Here is a 19,374-nt window from a genome sequence, read left to right as displayed (position 1 = left end):
CGAAAAAATGTATGACTCACCCTAAAAATGGGCTTCAAGAAGTATTACGACAGATGCTTGGGCTCTCCAAACTATCGGCCATGATTACTGCCTTCATTTTCTAAAGAACCCTCCAAACTGTCCCCTGCTAGGCTACTCCTTGAAAGTACCAGATCCGCTCGTCCTACAGGAAGTTCAGACACTGTTGGAGAAAGATGCAATCGAGCAGGTACCTGTAGCTTAGCTGGTACTCTCCTTATGTTCTGATCCTAAAGAAGGACAGAGGGATGCGACCCATCTTGTACTTGAGATGCTTGAACAAGTTCTTCAGGAAGGACAAGTGCAAGATGGTCACTCTTTAGCACATCGCCCAGGCCCTTCAGCTTCAGGATTGGATGGTGTCATTGGATCTTCAGGGTGCTTATTTTCATGTGCCAATTAATCTCAAGCACAGGAAATACGTGAGGTTTGGCGTTATCAGTTATGCGAGTTACTTCTGTTTTCGACGGAAAAAGGTTCTATTTTTGTTCCAACAAGAGCCTATATGTTTTTTTCCTCCATCTGCCGACGGTAGGGATCCGTTGTCAGTGAATTTCAGTGTCCCTCAAAAGCGCGAATATCGTCAAAGTTTCCAGAAGGCCATCGGGCCTTCTTCGTGCTCTCCGACCATGATGGAGGAGAAGAACGGAAGGTCCCTCTTCAAGCCCTGCACAAAGTGCGGGCTAGGGAATGTGTTTGTTGAAGACAAGCACCTACAATGCCTCTACAGCCTGCACACGGACCATAAGGAGGTGGAGTGCAAGATATGCCTCGGGTTCTCCAAGGAGACGATAAGGGACAAGCACAGTAGACTGATGGTATGGCTTAACACTAAGGCCTCAGCCCTGTCCTTTGAGCAGGGTCATGCCTCACCCAGGACCGGCCGGTCCGAGGAGCTGTCTTCTAAGTCCTTTGAGGGCGTCTCAACTGTGGGGTCCCAAGACAAGGCCAAGAACCGCAAGTCTGAGTCCACCGGGGTAACCGCGGAATCGGGTCCCAAGGTGGATAGGGTGCGATCAACGTCCCCCTCAGCCTCCATTGCCAGCTGGCAATCAAGCTCCTCCTCAAAAAGGAAATCATCTACCCTAGCCAAACTACGTAAGAAATACAAGAGGCCGCGGACGGTGGAGAAGAAAGCCGAGCTGCCCAAGCAGGCCAAATCGGCACAGGCAAAGAATTCAGTTGGTGGTAGCTGCTCTCACGATGGCTAACGGAGCTGACCCTGTTAAGGTAGAAGAGGACGATGACGGAGATGACAGCGCAGGGCCTAGTTTTCCAATCCCGCCACCTCAGCCGAGGGATGTTTCTCTGGACATTCTGTTGACTCTTCACAACTTGGTGTCAGAGATCCAAAAGAGGATGCCACTGGGCCTGGTTCCAGTGGTCCCCCAGATCCCCATTCAGCCTCCAGCTAAGAAGAGGAAGCGTCATCCAACGCCCCCATTTCAGCATCCACATCCGCGTTGGCCCCCTTGTCCCCCAGCAGACCCAGACACGGGTACGGGGATGGATACAGCCATGACCAAGGACGACCACCATATTGTCGCAGTGGGCGGTGAGTCTCTGCATCTGGATGCTCCACCAAGGGCATCCGCAACGGACAAGGTGGGGTTGTTCTATTCCATGATCGACAGAGCCTCCAAGGTTTTTCAGCTTGTGTCCGAAGAAACCAGGAAGGAGGGTTTCTTGTACTAGAGGCACAAGTCCAGGAGGAAGACAATCATGGCGGTGCCCCTTCTGGACAACGTGTGGGATGAGGGCCTAGCCCTCATAAAGAACCCTTGCATGACTCCAGCCAAACGGGATTGACTGGAGAAGAAGTATCAGGTGCAGGTCTCCGCACTCAAGTGCCTGAGGTAGCAACCAACACTGGAATTCAGTGGTATCGGTGGCTGTGACGAAACGGTTGGCTAACCCGTCCTCGTCTTCAGTCCCTCCGGGCAGTGAGGGGAAGAAGATAGACGCCCTGGGAAGAAAGGTGATTTACACAGCAGCGTCCACCATCAAGCCGTCCAACGCCCTGGCTATCCTAGCCAGGTATGACAGGGAGCTGTGGTACAAGCTGGGTCCTATTTTGGAGTTCCTTCCCGACGATAAGAGGATGGAGGCAGTCACTCTTTTCCAGGCGGGGGAAGTAGCGTCTGATCGCGCCATCACAGTGGCGTTGGACGTCAACCCCCACGGGGTCCCGGCAGATGGGGAATGGTGTCTGCCTTTGTTGGCAAGATTGGCTGAAGGCCACGAGTTTCCGGAAGGAGGTCCAGGCGAAGGTGTTGGACATGTCATTCGACGGAGGGAACTTGTTCGGGAAGGTCATTGACGAGTCCCTCCAGGCCATCAAGGCGGATCCGGAGACGGCCCATTCCCAGGGAACTCTCCAGCAACAGCGCTCTTCTTTTTGCTCCTCCAGGGGAAAGTTGAGCAGGTCTTCCAAAGGTTTCTCCTCTTCGTACCATCAGCCCTCCAGTACCACAACACAGGAAGCCGACAGAGGCCGGGACCAGGCCTAGGGTAGCAGAGAACAGCATCACTGTCGCCCGCAGGGCCGGACACCAGCTCCGAAACAGGCCTGAACCGGTCGGGATGTCAGTGGGTGGCCAGCTGGTGAAATTCATCAGCGAGTGATAGAAGATCACCACCGACAGATGAGTGGTGGATGCTCTCGCTCAGGGGCACACCCTGGAGTTTCACACAGGTGTCCATGGATCCCACTGATTACCCATCAAGAACAGCACATCTCTCAGCTCCTGGAAGAGGTGTGGGCCATGCTGCGAAAAGGGGTGATAGAGCTAGTTCCCAAACTGCTCTGGGGCTCTGGAGTCTATTCCAGATACTTTCTGGTCTGAAAAAAGACAGGGGGCTGGAGGCCCATCCTAGATATGCAACGTCTCAACAAATTCTTGAAGTCCCAAAAGTTCAGGATGGTCAAGTTGCAGCACGTGCTCGGCCAACTGGAGGAAGGGGATTTCTTGACATCGCTGGACCTGGAGGATGTCTACTTCCACATCCCCATTCACAAGAAACATCAAAAGTCTCTGCCCTTCGTAGTGCAGGGTCAGCACTACCAGGTCAAGGCCCTGCCTTTCGGGTTGTAGTCACACAGAGGCGACCGTCCAACTACTGACAGACCTGGGATTCTCCATCAACTATCCAAAGTCCTGCTTAACACCATCTCAGAATGCACTGTTCCTATGTGTCAGACTCAATACAGTGTCCTGCCTAGAGTCACCCTCGGAGGAGAGGGTAGCAGCCATTCAAGCGAAGGTGCAGCGACTGTCGTCGATGAAGACAGCCACGGTGCGGACCATCAAATCATTGGTCGACATGTCGTCCTGCATCTACCTCATCCGGCTCTGCAGGTTGCAAATGCGACCTTTTCAGGAGTTTCTGGACGCTGGCTGGTTACCGGTGTTCGGGAAGCTGCATGGACAAGATGCCGCTTGACGACGTGTTCTGGGGCACCAGGTTTCAAAGCCCACCATACCAGACGGTAACCACGGACACTTCTCTGGAAGGCAGGGCAGCCCACACCAGACGTTTGCACGCCAGAGACCTGTGACTGCCAGAGGAGAAGGACCTGCATATCAACATCCTAGAGCTACGGGCAGTGTTCTGGCCCTCAAGTCATTCCTTTCTCTGAAGGGCAAGGTGCTGAGCATCTTCACAGACAACACCACCACCATGTTCTACATCAGGAAACAGGGGGGTACTTGATTGCCAGCGCTCTCCAAGGAAGTGCAGGACTTGTGGCGCTGGGCCGTCGGACAAGATTTGTTCCTCGTTCCTCTTCACCTAGCGGGAGTCAAGAACACCATTGCAGACTCCATCAGCAGGGAGTTGCGCTCCTGCCATGAGTGGGAACTTCGGCAGGACAAGGTGGACCGCATCTTCGTCAAGTGGGGCAGGCCCCAGATCGATCTGTTTGTGACGGCAGCAAACTCTAAATGCCCGAAGTTTGGCAGCAGATTTCACCAACTGAAGAGTCTGACGGAATCATTCTCCTTCCCTTGGGAAGAGCGGTTTATGTACGCGTTCCCTGCATTGCCTCTCCTACTACGAGTCATCAACACACACAAACAGTGCCGAATGCAGGATGATACTCATCGCCCCGCAGCGGTAGATTTGGTACCCAGATCTTCTCAGCCTGTCAGCGTCACCTCCTGTCAAGCTCCCAGTGGTTCCGGATCTTCTTACCAGAGAAGGAGGTGCAATCCTACTTCATGACCCAGGATCGCTGAACGTGAGGGCTTGGCTCCTGTAACACTAGAGTTTGGAGGATATGAGTTGCCAGCCGACTGTAGGGAGGTCCTTGCGAAAGCCAGGGCGCCGTTGACCTTGAAGTGCTACGGTCACAAGTGGAAGTGCTTCGCTACGTGGTGCCGGCCACAGAAGATTACCCCTTTGAAAGTCACGGCCCCACAGATCCTGCTGTACTTGCTATCCTTGGCCAAGGTCAGACTGGTGCACGCCTCCATCAAAGTGCATCTGACTACTGTCTCCCGCTACACCAGGACCCTGGGAAGGTCCTCGCTTTGATCCCATCGTCTCGTCAAGCAGTTTCTCAAAGGACTTTTCAGATCTTTCCCTCCGGTGAAGGCTCCTGCGTGGCAACTCAGTGTGGTTCTGACGAAGCTCATGGGGGGGGGGCCCTTTGAGCCTCTGGATCAGGCTACGCTCAACTTCCTCTCATGGAAGTCAGCTTTCCTAGTGGCCATCACCTCTGCCAGGAGGGTAGGTGAGATCCAGGCCCTATCTGGCAAACAACCATACCAGACTTTCCACGAATCGAGGGTGGTGCTACATACGCACCCCTCCTTCATGCCAAAGATTCCCTCGGAATTCCACCTCAGCAAGCCTTTGGTGTTACCTTTGCATTTGCTGGATGTTGCTTGTGTCCTTAAGTTCTACATCACAAGCACAAAGAGTTTTCGGAGGACTTCACAGCTGTTCGTGAACTTTGATCCTGTGAACCATGGGATGGCCTTGTCCAAGACTTTCATTTCAAGATGGCTCTCTGGCTTGATCACGCCCGGCAGTCTGAGAGCCCACTCCACCAGAGCGATTGCTGTGACGACAGAGTTCCTGCCTATTGTGCCCCTGCTCAACATCTGCAGGGCTGCTACGTGGAGGTCAACTCACATCTTCACGAAATTCTACTGCGTCGACAGGGATTCCAGGGAGGAGTCAAGAGTCGATTAAGCAGTACTTTGCAACCTGTTTGCTTGATGTGAGTCTGTTCCAGGGGTAAGTATAATTGCTTCTGTTGAGCCTTGCCACCTCCCGTGTGTAATGTTGTACTGCTATGCATTCGTAATTCATGAGCATGTGAATCCATGCCAGACCCCGTGCTGGAGAAGGAACAAGTTACTTACCTCTAACTGTTGTTCACCAGCATGGGTCTGGCATGGATTCACATGCGAACCCTCCTTCCAACCCCTCTGCGGCTCTTCTTGGTGATACTGCCACTTTACATGGTTACCATATCTGAAGATGGCTGCCAGAGAAGGGGCTTTGGGAGAGGACTGTGTAAGGAATCATGGTGGCAACCGTAAAGACAGACACAAGTGATCACAATTCAAGGGTGTTTATTAACTGTAGATGTAGGTTTGAAAAACGCCTAATCTAAACCTAAATCGAAGATGGGAGCAAGCTACAACCATCAAATGAGAAAAAGAAAGCAGTCCTACTGGCATTGTGTCAAATACAAGGGCCTATACTATAAAAAACTATTTCTAGACCTTACAACTAGATACAAAAAGTGTGTGGGGATTATGTCCACAAAAAAAAGAAGGAAGTGTTCAAAAATGATGTGTCAGAATGTGGTAGCCGAGTTCTCCGTTCCCCAAGTCTTGAGCATGGGACAAGGTGGGACTCCTGAGCACAACACAATCTCGAGCCTTCCCAGCATGAGACGACAGTTCTGCTTTCAGCTATCGGGACCTTTGATGATTAAGTTTCTTTTCATAAGAAGTCTCTTGCTTTCAAGGATCTGATGAATACCAAAATAACAAATAAAACATTCCTCGACAAGATTACACTTTGGATAATGTTTCTTCGCCCATGGGTCCCCCTCTTCCGGGCTCAGACCCCTCTCGAATGTTTGCCTCCCTCTGTTGGGTTCACTGTGGCTTTTCACCTTTGGATCCCCGCTCCTCTCGAGCTCAGACCCTATTTGCCTCCCTCTGTCCAGTTCACTATGGCTTTTCACAAAATACTTTCGCCTGTTGCATTCACAAGCCTTAATGTCTTTTAAAACTTTGCACTGTGGACTTCCCTCCGTCGGGTTCATTCTTGTCATCACAATGTTCTTTAAGGTATGAAGCTTTGCCCCTTTCTGTCGGCGTCCCTCTGTCGGGTTCACTCTCGCCAACCACACAGTTCCTTCATCTTTCTTACTGAGCAGGGTTTATTTTCCTTAGCTTTCCATTAACGTATCGGTTGAAGACTTTCAACTAAAGAGAGGATTTTGTATGACCACTTTGACCTTTTCTTGCAATTCTCCCAAGGCCTCCTGGTATCGGTAGTTTTACCCTGATGGGGAAATTAACCAGAGTCTCTTAAGTACGCACCCACGTGGTACCGGTGTCACTTGTTTTTCCCCAAGATATCAACAATTCTTTGTTCTTTCCTTAATTGGCTATATGCCACTTTTGTTCAACACAGTTCGGTTTCTTATCGGTTCTCCTCTCGACTCACCGGCTGTGATGAACCACTTGGATTTTCTTGTCGCAGGAGTCAAGAACAGTACCACGGTAGCAGGCGTCTCTCCCTCGTCTGGTTATCAGCATAGGAGGGCTCCGTGTACCGTTGGCATCTGCTGCGGCACACTTTAGCTATTGTTCGCAGTCTTACCATTTCTTTCAGGTAGACTTCACGGGGTCTGGGTCGGAAAGGGCAAGGTTGCTTCTCTCCTTGTCGCCCCTTCTGCTCTCGCCGCCTTTCTCCTGCTCTTGAATTTCCGTAATGGGATAGCTGTCTTGTCGTGCGGTCTGCTTTGCTCGTATTGGGCTCTCATGCTCCACTTTTTATCCCTCTGGGGAAGAGAAAATGCTGTCGGGTGAGTGTGTGATTCTGGTCAATTGCCTGACCCTTGTATTGGGACATGTCAGGTAAAAGCTCTGGTGTTAGTCTGTTGTCTTTCGTGGTATGCAAAAGAGTTTGTGACCGAAAATGGGGAGTAGTGTTTTCGAGTTTTCTACGTGATAGGATGAGGAAAAGGCATTGGAAGAAGGGGGATACTGCGTCTCACCCATCTGTGTCCCACTTCCAATCCCCGAGGACCCCCCATCCCGGGGATGATCCATCACTGGTCCACCCTCAGGAACTGGATCCAATAGCGATGGCTGTGCCCTGGCCACCTGGATGACAGACCCCTGGCGACTAGTCAGGGAGACACCTTCAGGTTTCTCACAACTGTCATTGGATGGGGGCAGTATGATCCAGAGGACAGTGATTGGTCTAAAGGAGAAATACAGTTTGTAAGTGAAAGTGAAACAGTTTTTTCTTTTACCGAGGTTTCCCAGCCTGACGACAGGGAATATTCATGAGAATGCGATTCCATCCCAGACCCATGCTGAGAACAGTTACAGGTAAGTAACTTGTTCCTTTTTCTTTGTTTTGTCCCTGGAATATGTCCCACATACTCTTAAGGCCTGTCACCTTTCTTCCATACTGCATGGGCGTCCCTTCCTAGGGACGGGAGACTGAACCTTTTGCACCGGAAAAAACATCATCCCCTTTAAATTTAGAGGCGCGCGGGGGTGCAGCCCTGGGAGCATGCGCTACCCTGACTCCGCCCACTGGCGCCACATCTCAGTCCCCTTTTCCGCGTCGACGGGAACGGGCCGATTTCAGGTACTTGGTCCTCTGGCATCACGCTCCTCCCCGGCGCATGTCGACTTCATCGGGTGTCCAGCCTGCGAGGGGCTCTTTACTTTGTCCGACCCCCACGCTCTTTGTCTCTGCTGCCTTGTCCCTGACCACAGCTGGGAAGGTTGTATCGTGCGAAGCACTGACTCCACTCGCACTGAAGAACAGGCTAGCTAGGTGGAGGGAGCTCTTCGAAAGGTCGCCTCCAGAGGACTTGAAGAACTTAGTCAGACAACGATCGAGGCCCAAGGGAGGACCGCTATTTTCCATCGCACCCTGTAAGGGCGACTCCTTCCTGAGGAAATGCCCGACTGGGAGGAACCTCTCGGGTTCTTGTACCAGCAAACGCACCGAGTCTAGTCCAGCTACCGGCCCCACGGCCGAGGGGGTCATCAGATCCTTCCGGACACGGCGACCAGGGACCGCAAGGTTCTTTAACCGGGTGTACACCCGAGGGGCAATGCCCTAATTGTTAGGGAGAATTCTCTTAAAAGGCTAATTTCCCTTACCTTTAGAGTCCCCCAGCAGCTTTGCTGGATTTGAAGGGTTTATTTTTTTCTCCTGCTAAGAGTGAGACCTTTTTCCCACTACTAAGCATATTTTTGATGTGTGTGTTAGGCTATTTTTGTGCTTATGGGCTATGTTTTTCTCACTCCATAGGTACCATCTTTTTACATATGTGTTACACAGCACTCTCAGTGCAGTAACACAGGGGTGTCACAGTGACTCTCAAACATAGACTCCATACCCTGGGACTGACTGCTGTCTCCCAGGGCATGCAAAGTTACCATTGACTTTGCTGGTCAATAGTTATGAACAAAACCAGTACACACCATCTTACTATGGGGGTACTGGGAAGGGTTAATAGTTTTTCCCTGGTGTTCATTTTCGAGAGGGTACTGTCCAGTCCCTTTCTCCAAAGTTTCTGGCTGGTGGCAGTGTTTACTACCGTTAATATTCAACCGCAAATATTTTCCTATGGGATTTTCCCATTGTTCGAGGCTACCACTTTTTATGATAGCCTTTAACATACCGCTGAGTAATTTTAATACTAACTTTACTCCAGTGGAGTTTTATTGCCAGATCTTTGATAATATTTCTTTCTCGTGTCTTACTCTGTAATCCAAACCGAGGTCGGGGCCCTTTGTACGTCCTTTTGGCGGGCTTCTGGACAGAAGCCCTCCTTTAGGCGCCAGTGAGTCTGGGGTAGACAGGATGTGTGAGAGGGGGAATAGACACCCTGGACAGGGTTGCCTAAGCAACCGAAGTCGCACTCTGCCCTGATAGGCTGGGGGGTTATCCCGCCAGGATAACCACCCCGCTGTGTGAGTGACAGCTAGGCTGTATGAATGGGGGTTTTTCTGCATAAAAGCAGGGACCTGCGGACTGGAAGACAGATGTCTCCACTGGACCTAAGAAATCCGAAGAGGAGAGAAGCCGAAGACACCTGCAACGACTGAACCACCAGTGAAGTCCTGCTGCAGATTCTTACCACTTTTCTCCAATGACCAGAGAAGAACTTCACCTGCAAGAGCCTTCTTCCCTTGAGCTGGTGGGGCCAACCAGTTCGCCAATCGCCTTCCCGGACCTGCCTTGGTCGAATTGCCAGGGCCAAGCACTAGGAGACCGGATAGCCAGGCACACGTCCACCACAACCGCGATTTAAAGGAGCGTACCTTTTATTCCGTTTTGGCATCACTGCGGCCAGCTTCTTCCAAGGGCAGTGCAGTGACTCAAACCTTCCTCCATGATGAGAGCCTCTCTTCCTCTGCTGGATCTCCCGAACTGCAGGAACTGCTAGGGACTACTACCGCCGCCGCAGGAGCCTCATCCACTTTTAAGGTACATTGTTCCGCCAGGCCTCCCGTTTCGTTGGGTACTGCTAAAGGTGTTTTAAATCCTTTACTTACCTTCTGGGCTGGCCATCCCTTTCGTCTAACATTGTCTTTTTACCTTCTGCACCGTCCTTTTCAACCGTTTAACAAAGACTTGACTGCAGCTAGTAGAACCGTTTGATCCTGGGCACATTGCCTTGTACCATTGACTCTGGCTATTTCAGTTACAACTGCCTTCTCTAGATTGCTTTTCATCAAGAAATGTGTTGGTGCACCTAAACTCTTATAACCACCTTTCCTCCCCCTTTATATATTGTTGAAGTGCCATTTTGCTCGGTTTTCACCTAAGTCTTGCTTATGCTAAAGTACTACCTTGCCTAACCTGTTCACAATCCGATTGGGAAGTGTTGCTGGTGTGTTTAGGTGTCTATCCCTGTACAACCTGAGCTTTCCCTCTCTCTGAGAAATTGTTAGAGTGCCATTTCTTCTTGGTTTACACTGTGCCATTTTGCTCAGTTTTCACTCTTGCTCAAACTTGTCTACAATTTAAATAGGGAGTTGTGTATACTTTTCTTGACTGTTTTAACTTGCTTTAATGATAGTGGTTTGTGTGTTGAGTTAAGAGTGTGTAAAATATATATATATATATATATATATATATATATATATATATATATATATATATATATATATATATATATTCTTTTTGCTACAAAGCTTTGGCCAGTGTTTCCTTGTCCCACAGTACTGTAGCCCTTTTGTGTTTACCCTGAATACTGCTTATCTCCCTCTTGAGATATGTCTGACTGCTCAGCCACAGCTACCAACTAAATCTTTGTGCTACAGACTGATACCAAAGGGGATTTATTGCATATACCTGTAGTCCTAATCTTCTGTAGTGCTCCCTAAGGGAACTGCATAGGATTCTGCCTAACACTAATACCGGCTCAATGTCCGAGGGGGCGCCTGCACGCAGCACTACCAGTGACACTGCAGAGGGCAATACTCCCCGGCTGCCCCTGCTGGCTCCCTCGATTCGGCTCCCCTGCCTGCCACAGTACAGGCGGTTCCACACCTGCCTCCGCAGCAGCCTCCGGCTTCGGTCACCATACCACAGCCCACGGTGCCCAGCACTCCTCCACCCTTTCTGGACCTGCCAGACACTCGGGTGGATACAGACGAGGAGGAGGACCCTGACACGCTGTCGTCAGCAAAGGCCTTCCATGATCGGCTTGCAGGTTTGCCTAAATATCTGGGCCTTCCTCAACCTGAGGTCGAGCAGCCCGAGGAGGGGGTCTTAGCAGAAGTCCTCACCCTATGACCCCCCTACCAAAACGGCTATCCCGATGCAGAAGGACGTTGTTGCCTTGGCCAAGAAGGGGTGGCTCAAGCCGCACTCTGCCTAACCTGTCAATTGGTGCCTCAAGGCCAAGTATAGACAGTTTGAGGGGGGATTCACTCTTGCTGTTGGCGCACCCTCAACTGCACTCTTGGGTGATTGCTGCAGTGTCACTTTACTCTAAGCCTCAGTCGTCCTCTGCCACCTTTCCTTGGCGCTGCTAGGCAAGGAGGAAAAGATCTTGGAGGTGTATGGGAAGAAACTGTACTCCAATGCCTCGCTGCACCTGCGTCAATCCAAGGCGGATGCCATGCTGGCAGCGGCTAACCAGAGGCTTTGGTGGGAAACAGCGGACTTCCTTCCAGAAATTCCGGTGCAGAGCCAGGCACGATTCAAAGCAGGTCTAGGACAAGCCAAGCTGGTAGCACAGGACATCATGGAGTCCACATCGATACCTCTGGCCGGGCCATCTGCATCGCCACGGACATGAGAAGGACGGCCTGGCTTCGGGCTACTAAATTGAACCCCGATGTCCAGGAAAGCATATAGGACCTTCGTTCGAGGTTAGTGACTTCTTTCACTCTTCCACCGATGAGGAATTAGATGAAAAGAAGAAGAGCTTGCAAACTGCGAAGTCTTTATCCTAACGAAGGCCATGCCCAAGGCATTCACCTAGTCGCATCAACGCTCCAACAGGGGGGCGGTCGTTCGGCAGGTTCCTGGGCTTCCAAGAACGGAGGTCGAGACAACCTGACCGCTCGCCCAGTCGGCACCGGTGCAAACAACAAAAGGGGGCGGAGGGAGCAAGGGCTTCTTCCAGTCCCCCTCCTCAGCAGCAGCCTCAGAAGGAAAGAAAACATGACGCATTCCTTCGGGTCCACGTGTCTCCAGTGGGGTCAAGCTTGCCTTTCATGTGCAATGTTGGCACCAGAACTTTGCGGACCCCTGGATCCTCTCTGTAGTATCTTCAGGGTACCGCCTACCGGTCCCTTCTCCTCCTCCTTCCTCCCCTCCACTCCACTCCTACAGATTGGGACGGCAACTCTGTTGGCAGAGATCCGGTCGCTCATCGAGAGCCAGGCAGTGGAAGAAGTCCCACCCTACCAGAGAGGATTAGGCTTCTATTCGAGGATTTTCGCCATGCAAAAGAAGAACCTGGCTGGCCTATTCGAGGATTTTCGCCATGCAAAAGAAGAACCTGGCTGGCCTGAGAGTTGTGGTGGACCTGTCCACCCTCAACCTCTCCCTACTTCTTCAGAAATTCAAAATGGTTACGCCAGCCCTCATTGCAGAGACACTAGACAAGGGAGACTGGATGTGCTACCTGGATCTGAAGGACGCCTATCTACACGTCCCGATTTGGCAGCCACATCGCTCCATCCTGTGCTTCAGGATCAGGGGCTGCCATTTCCAGTACAAGGTGCTACACTTTGGCCTCAACTCAGTCCCCAGGGTATTTACCAGACTCATGAATGCAGTGGTAGCCCTCCTCAGGGCCCCCATGTCTACCCGTACCTGGACGACTGGCTCATCAGGGCGAGATTTTAGGAGGGGGTTACCCACACTTCCACCGCACTTATGAACACACTCAACCACCTGTGGTTTACTATGAGCCTCAAGAAGTCTCAGGCAAATAGAAGCTATGCTGTCTGTGTCTGACCAGGCAAGCCCAGAGGAAGACAGCTCTTCAGGGGGAGAGGAGGGAGGGATGCTCATAGACAAGCTGGTGTAAGGCTGAGGCGTGAGGTAGGCTAGGGAAGGGGAGGAGGGTAGGTGGGGGGAGTAAACAATATGAAACTGTACATGAGAATTGAAATGCATACTTACTGTCACACTGTATGGTTATCAAGTTGGAACTAATAAAAATTGTTTAAAAATAAAAGAAAAAGAAACCTCAAGAAGTCTGAGCTACAGCCCACTCAGAGCCTAAACTTCCTGGGCCTCATCTGGGTTACCAGCTTCGAGAAGGTTTTTTCCTTGGAGGACAAGATTACGGTTCTCAAGAGAGCCACTACGCACTTCCTTACCAGAGCAGTGACCTCGGGCCTGGTGGAACCAACACTTACTGGGTATCATGGCAGCAGTCCCCCTGGCCGTGCTACACACGAGACTCAGGATGAGGAGGTTACAGCTGCACGTCGCAGCCTCATGGAATCAGGATAGGGGCTCCCAAGTGGAGCTGATCAGCATACCTCTTTCTCTCCACCCAGACCTCTCATGGTGGTCCAGGGACTGCAACCGGTGGAAGGGTGGTAAACCCTTCCGGCCGCTGGCCCAGCAGTTCACTATCACTACAGACTCTGGAAGGTTGGGAGGGCACTCTGGACAGCCACACCATCCACAGAGTTTGGACCTGACAGGAGCGAGAATACATATCTACTGGCTGGGGTTCAGGGCCATCTGGTTAGTTCTCAGGGGTTTCCTTCCTCTCATTGTAGGCAAGTCTGTCCTTATCCAGACGGACAACTCCACCAGCATGTACTATGTCAACAAGCAGGGGCTACCAGGTCCCCTCCGCTGTGCAGCCTAGCGGTCAGCATGTGGGAAAGTGCCCTGGAGAACAACATCTACCTCACGCCCATCCACCTCCCGGGGAGGCCAACTTGGAGGCGGACAGGCTCAGCAGACTGGGAGCGGACAATTTCAAATGGCAATTGAACAACCAGGTACTGCAGGTGGTCTTCAACAAATGGGGCCACCCTCAGGTGGATCTGTTTGTCTCCTGGAAGAACAGAAAATGCCATCAGTTTGCCTCTTGGCAGGGTCCCGGCTCCCTGGGCGATGCATTACAGATTCGGTGGGAAGGCATGACAGCCCATGTCTTTCCTCCCACACCCCTGGTCAACAGGGTAATCCGAAAGATAAAGGAAGCTTGTCCCCTCAGCATCCTTCTGATAGCTCCATGGTGGCCAGCGAACAAGTGGTTCTCCGGACTGCTCATCCTCACAGACAGACCACCCATTCACCTTCCGCTGGGTCCAGCCCATCTCTTATCCCAGCAGGGGGGGCAGGGTCATCCACCCCGCACCACAGAAGTTAGCTCTCACAGCGTGGTAACTGAGCAGGTCACCCTCAGGCACCCGAGCCTCTCTCCGACTAACTTAGAGATCATTCAGGGTGCCAGGAGCAAGGCTACCAGGAGCCAATACAAGAGTAAATGGACTAGGTTCTGTCACTGGGCAGACTCTACGGAGATCGACTCACTGGATGACGTACTCTCCTTCTTGGCACACCTCGCGCACTCAGGTGTACAGGTGGACCCATGTCGCACCTATCTGGCACTCTATGTAGAAGTTGGGAAAGATCATATTTATGGGAACCCCACCTTCAGGGATCAAAGGAAGCTTAAGAGAAAGAACTGTAAAGGTGGGGACCCTGTCTTTTGATACCTCAATCAGGAAAACAATGTACCTATTGTATGTAGACCAAGCCGCAAAAACACCAGGCAAAAGCCTGTGTGTATAAGGATGGCAAAAAACATTCGCAATAAATAGAAAAACAACCACTACATAATAGCAAAACCAATTTTATTTTTAAATTCGCTAAAAGGCTATATGAAAATTAATGTATTAAAAAAAGGAGGAAGAAAAAAGTCTTCACACACAATCTAAAAAATGAATGCACAAATTATTCAACAAAACCAGATTGGAAGTCTGATATAACACATTGAGAGCAATGGTGGGGTTAGTACGTGAAAGTTGTGTCTTGTGGACACTGACTGTTCAAAATCAAGAACAAAAGGAGAGAGCACTTCTTAATAAAAGCAACTCTATCAAAAAAGAAACATATTAGACATCTTAGGTTTAATCTTGTGATGGTCGACATAGGTTTCGGCTATATGTTGTTCAGAACGTTTGGCTACACGGTCCGGAAAACGCTGTCCGTTTGTGATCTCCAGTCACGAAAACACAAACCTTCGCTGACACGGGGCACATTGCTCATTCTGTTGGGCAGAATTATGCAGGGATCAATTCCGGTCCTTTTCCATCAACACGGCTTACAACCGACCGAGGTTATTTTTCAACTAAGTGAACAACTTCCTCTTAAAACATAGAGAACGTTCACTGGTTGAAGTTGGACACCCAACCGCAATGGACCTCGTTTTCCATGTAATGTGTAACCACAGCAGTCGGGGTTCAATACAACATCTATCCATAACTTTACAAGTAGATCCTTCTCTGATTAACCGGCTCACACAAATACTAGTTTTTGGATATACTCCCTATAGTGCATCCTTGATTTTCAACAGGATCTTTTTTCCATTGACGTTTAGTGGGTTTCCATCTTTACAACAGTATGGTCAACAAGAAATATTCATCATAATCAAGTTTTCTGAAAAAAAACTTTCTTTCCTGTCCTGAAGACGGCTACACTTGCATCAACAGACAATTTTGTGTATTGCCTGATTTTTCTTGGTGCCTCTAGCCGAAACATATGTCGACCATCACAAGATTAAACCTAAGATGTCGAATAGGTTTCTTTTTTGATAGAGTTGCTTTTATTAAGAAGTGCTCTCTCCTTTTGTGCTTGATTTTGAACAGTCAGTGTCCACAAGACACAACTTTCACGTACTAACCCCACCATTGCTCTCAATGTGTTATACTAGACTTCCAGTCTGGTTTTGTTGAATAATTTGTGCATTCATTTTTTAGATTGTGTGTGAAGACTTTTTTATTCCTCCTTTTTTTAATACATACATTTTCATATAGCCTTTTAGCGAATTTAAAAATAAAATTGGTTTTGCTATTATGTAGTGGTTGTTTTTCAATTTATTGCAAATGTTTTTTGCTATCCTTATACACACAGGCTTTCGCCTGGTGTTTTGGCGGCTTGGTCTACATACAATAGGTACATTGTTTTCCTGATTGAGGTATCAAAAGACAGGGTCACCACCTTCCCCGTTCTTTCTCTTACGCACCTATCTGGCAGCTATAGGGGCCTATAGAAATTTGGAGGAGGAAGTCTTCTCGTCTTCCAACCCGATAGTCAAGAAACATCTGGCGGGCTTGTCCAGGCTCTACCCGCCCATCAAGAGGCCGCACCCCGTGTGGGACCTCAATGTGGTGTTTGTTGGACCTCAGTGTGGTGTTGGGCGCCTTGACTCACAAGCCCTTCGAGCCAATGGCCTCCACAGACATCAGGCTGGTCACCATCAAGACAGCTTTGTTGGTGGGCCTCACCTCTGCGCGCAGAGTCGGCGAGATGCAGAGTCAGCGAGATCCTGGGTCTGGTGGCCTCAGAACCCTATACCACTTTCCACAGGGATAGGGTGTTCCTGCGGACTCACCCGGCGTTCCAACCTAAGGTACCATCCGCTTTCCATCTTAACGTGGAAATAGTCTTCCCTATGTTTTTTGCTGACCCCAAGGACGAGGCTCTGAGAGTCTTGCACTGTCTGAATGTCAGGCGCGCTCTGATATTTTATCTGGACAGGACAAAAGGCTTCCGCAAGTCGGACACACTTTTTGTCACCTTCGTGGGATCCAGTCCCGCGTATCAGGCATCCAAGGCTTCTATTGCACAGTGGATGGTTGCGGCCATCAAGGAGATCTACGATGGGCAGCACAAGCCACTGCCAGCTCACATGCACGCTCACGCTGTCAGAGCCAAGGCCACAGCCATCGCATTCCAGCGGCAGGTTCTGTGGCAGGTCACAAGCAGGGCGGCCACCTGGGCCACCCCTTCGGCTTTATGCAAGCATTACTGTTTGGACACTGGCTCTAAGTCAGATGCGGCCATCTGACAGGCTGTTCTAAGGAACCTGTTTGCTTAAGGAGCGTCTCCTCTCCACCCTTGGGCTACATTCAGTTGTAATCGCCCATGCAGTATGAAGGATAGGGGACAGGACGTAAGAGTAATTATAAATTACTCACCGTAGTGACTAACCTTAGTCCCCTTTCCTAAATACGTCCCACCATCCTCCCCACTAATAATACTGGTGTCATTAGTCAATGTTAAATATTGTCGACGCGTCAATGGGGACTGAGGTGTGGCGTTGGTGGCTGGAGTCAGGGTAGCGCATGCACCCAAGGCCGCACCCCGAGCGCCTCCAAATTTAAAGGGGAAGAAGGTTTTTTCTGGTGAAAAAGGTTACGTCTCCCGTCCCTAGGAAGGGACGCCCATGCAGTATGGAGGAAAGGGTACTAAGGACTAAGGGTACGTTAGTCACTACGGTGAGTAACTTATAATTTTTTACACTCATCAACTGGCTCACTTATTGTTCTCATCTTTGTGCTATTGTACAGGGGTCTTTGGTGGGAATGCCTCAGCTATCTGTAAATGTTTTATTGTAAGTCATTTCTGTTCGAAATTGACATCCCTGATCTTCAAATATATACAAATAATTATAAAATATTAATACAAAGGTCTGGAAACGCTGGTCATTCTTCACAACTACATAGAGCATGGAGGCATGATAAAGATGCCCACCCATGGCCAGTGGCACAGCTACAGTGTTCAGGCTTGTGTTGCCTTCTTTGGCTCACCTTGCATTGTAGTTCACTGTACTTACTTATCGGACTGGCCAGTGTAATCGTCTTTTTCAGTATGCAGGTACACATTGCCTACACTGTAAGGTGTTGGTCAGCTGTGGGGAGCTGGCAGTCTCTGCATTCCTATAGGCTACAGTGGCTTACTTGTGTATTCAGCATCTCAGTGTCCCCCCCCATTAAAGTGAACAAGGGGGAAAAGGCAGACAAGGTGGACAAGGTTTCTACATTTAATCCCCCTCCCACCTATCTCGTCTCCTAGAAGCACTTCAATTTAGCACTGTACTCAATTGCACAATACCTCGTCCACACTGTGCAGCGTCTCACTTCTCCATCCTTTCCCACACACCACCACTGGCGCTCTCTTCAACCTGGCATCAGAAACAGCAACATATTTGCATTTAAGTCGCCTGTCAAACTCTTTCTCCTGCACTTGGAAGGGCCATCCCACACTTTTTCACAGCACATACCCATTCTGATCCCCTCTCCCTATCCATCACTGCCTGTATGAACGCTGACCTCTCCCTGCAAATACTTCTTTTTGTTGCCCGGTTGGTCGGTTCTCTGTCCCCAGTTATTCCTCGGTCTCAACCCCAAAAAATCCCATATTGACGACTCTTTGGTAACAGGGCAAACTCAAACACTTCTCATTTTTGCGCGTCATGTTGATGACTTTCAGGTGGTGGGAAGCACACAAAATAAGCTCATGCTGGTGGCACTCCCTTCAACTACTGTGGTTTTAAACTAGCCAAAGGATGTAAGAAAATATTGCTAGCACAAACGCTAATTCCATTTTCTTTATTTTGACAGTCCAACCTCACCATCAGTCAGTTACTGGAGCGATCAGCTTAACGACACGTCCCTTTAACAAAACCTGCTCCCCTTTTCAGCACTTGGATTGATTTCGGCAATTCTTCATTATTGGACCTGGTGCACTGGCTGTGGTTAGTTGTCTTGCCACAGCCTGCCTCAAAGTAGTGATGGCTCATTCTAATGAATTAGTATAAGCTGGTTTATTCAACAAGGGGTGCAGCCAGGCTTCGCATGTGGTTATATGCAATAGCCCTATCATTAGCAAAGACTGCCTCAGACGGTGCACTGTAATGGGGCACAAAGTGTTGCTGGACAGGCGGACCACTTACTGAATCAGTACTTGCAGTAATAATCATCCTTACTAATGTGAGGTGCATCATGTAAGTGTGCATCCATCATCTAAGTTACTGAACATCCATTGTATGTTGTTCTCAAATCTTATTACTAGCGGTCGAACGCCAAACGCGATACAGTAAAACATCAAGAATATTTCAACAGTGTTGTCACTGTCTCTATCGATGTAACATTAAACCACAGTAAAGTACTCACATCCTCGGTAACGTGGAGAGGCAGAAGAGAGGGAACATAGAGAAACAGCAAATAAATCCAAAGGAATCATACAAAGAAATCACAAGTATTTTATTGTATTGTACTTGTCATTTGTATAGCACCATTTTTAGCATTATTATAGTCTAAATGCCCTGTTAGTGAGAGCACCCTCGGCAGACTGAAGTCCAGAGTGTTGGAGGTCATGGAACACGATCAGGATGCGTGTCTGCATTTGGCCAAAAAAAGGCTTAGCAGGACTGGCGAGGCTCCGGTAGAAACCCAATGCGATCAGGCATGTGGATGGGTGCTGAGAGGAGTAGGGGTGGCATCAGTGCCATAGACAGAAAGAAGCTTGAGGAAAAAAGGGTACGTCCGAAGAAAGGGATGGTAATCCCAGATAAAACATCCTTGATTGTTGTGCAACGTTTGTGAATGCTATTAAGTCATCCAATTTAATTTGAAT

The 19,374-nt window shown here is 49.7% G+C and overlaps 1 protein-coding gene across 13 annotated transcripts in view; it reads left to right on the top strand.

Moving 5' to 3' along the window:
* Nucleotides 1-19,374, top strand: part of SNX14 (sorting nexin 14) — a 2,214,134-nt gene that overhangs the window by 2,030,957 nt on the left and 163,803 nt on the right. The gene's annotated exons all lie outside the window — the stretch shown is intronic.

This window comes from Ambystoma mexicanum, chromosome 4p (genome assembly GCF_040938575.1).
Source record: "Ambystoma mexicanum isolate Mex_15411 chromosome 4p, UKY_AmexF1_1, whole genome shotgun sequence".
Taxonomy (NCBI): Eukaryota; Metazoa; Chordata; class Amphibia; order Caudata; family Ambystomatidae; genus Ambystoma; species Ambystoma mexicanum.
Note: the sequence above shows the minus strand (reverse complement) of the source record. Positions and strands in the feature narration are given on the sequence as shown.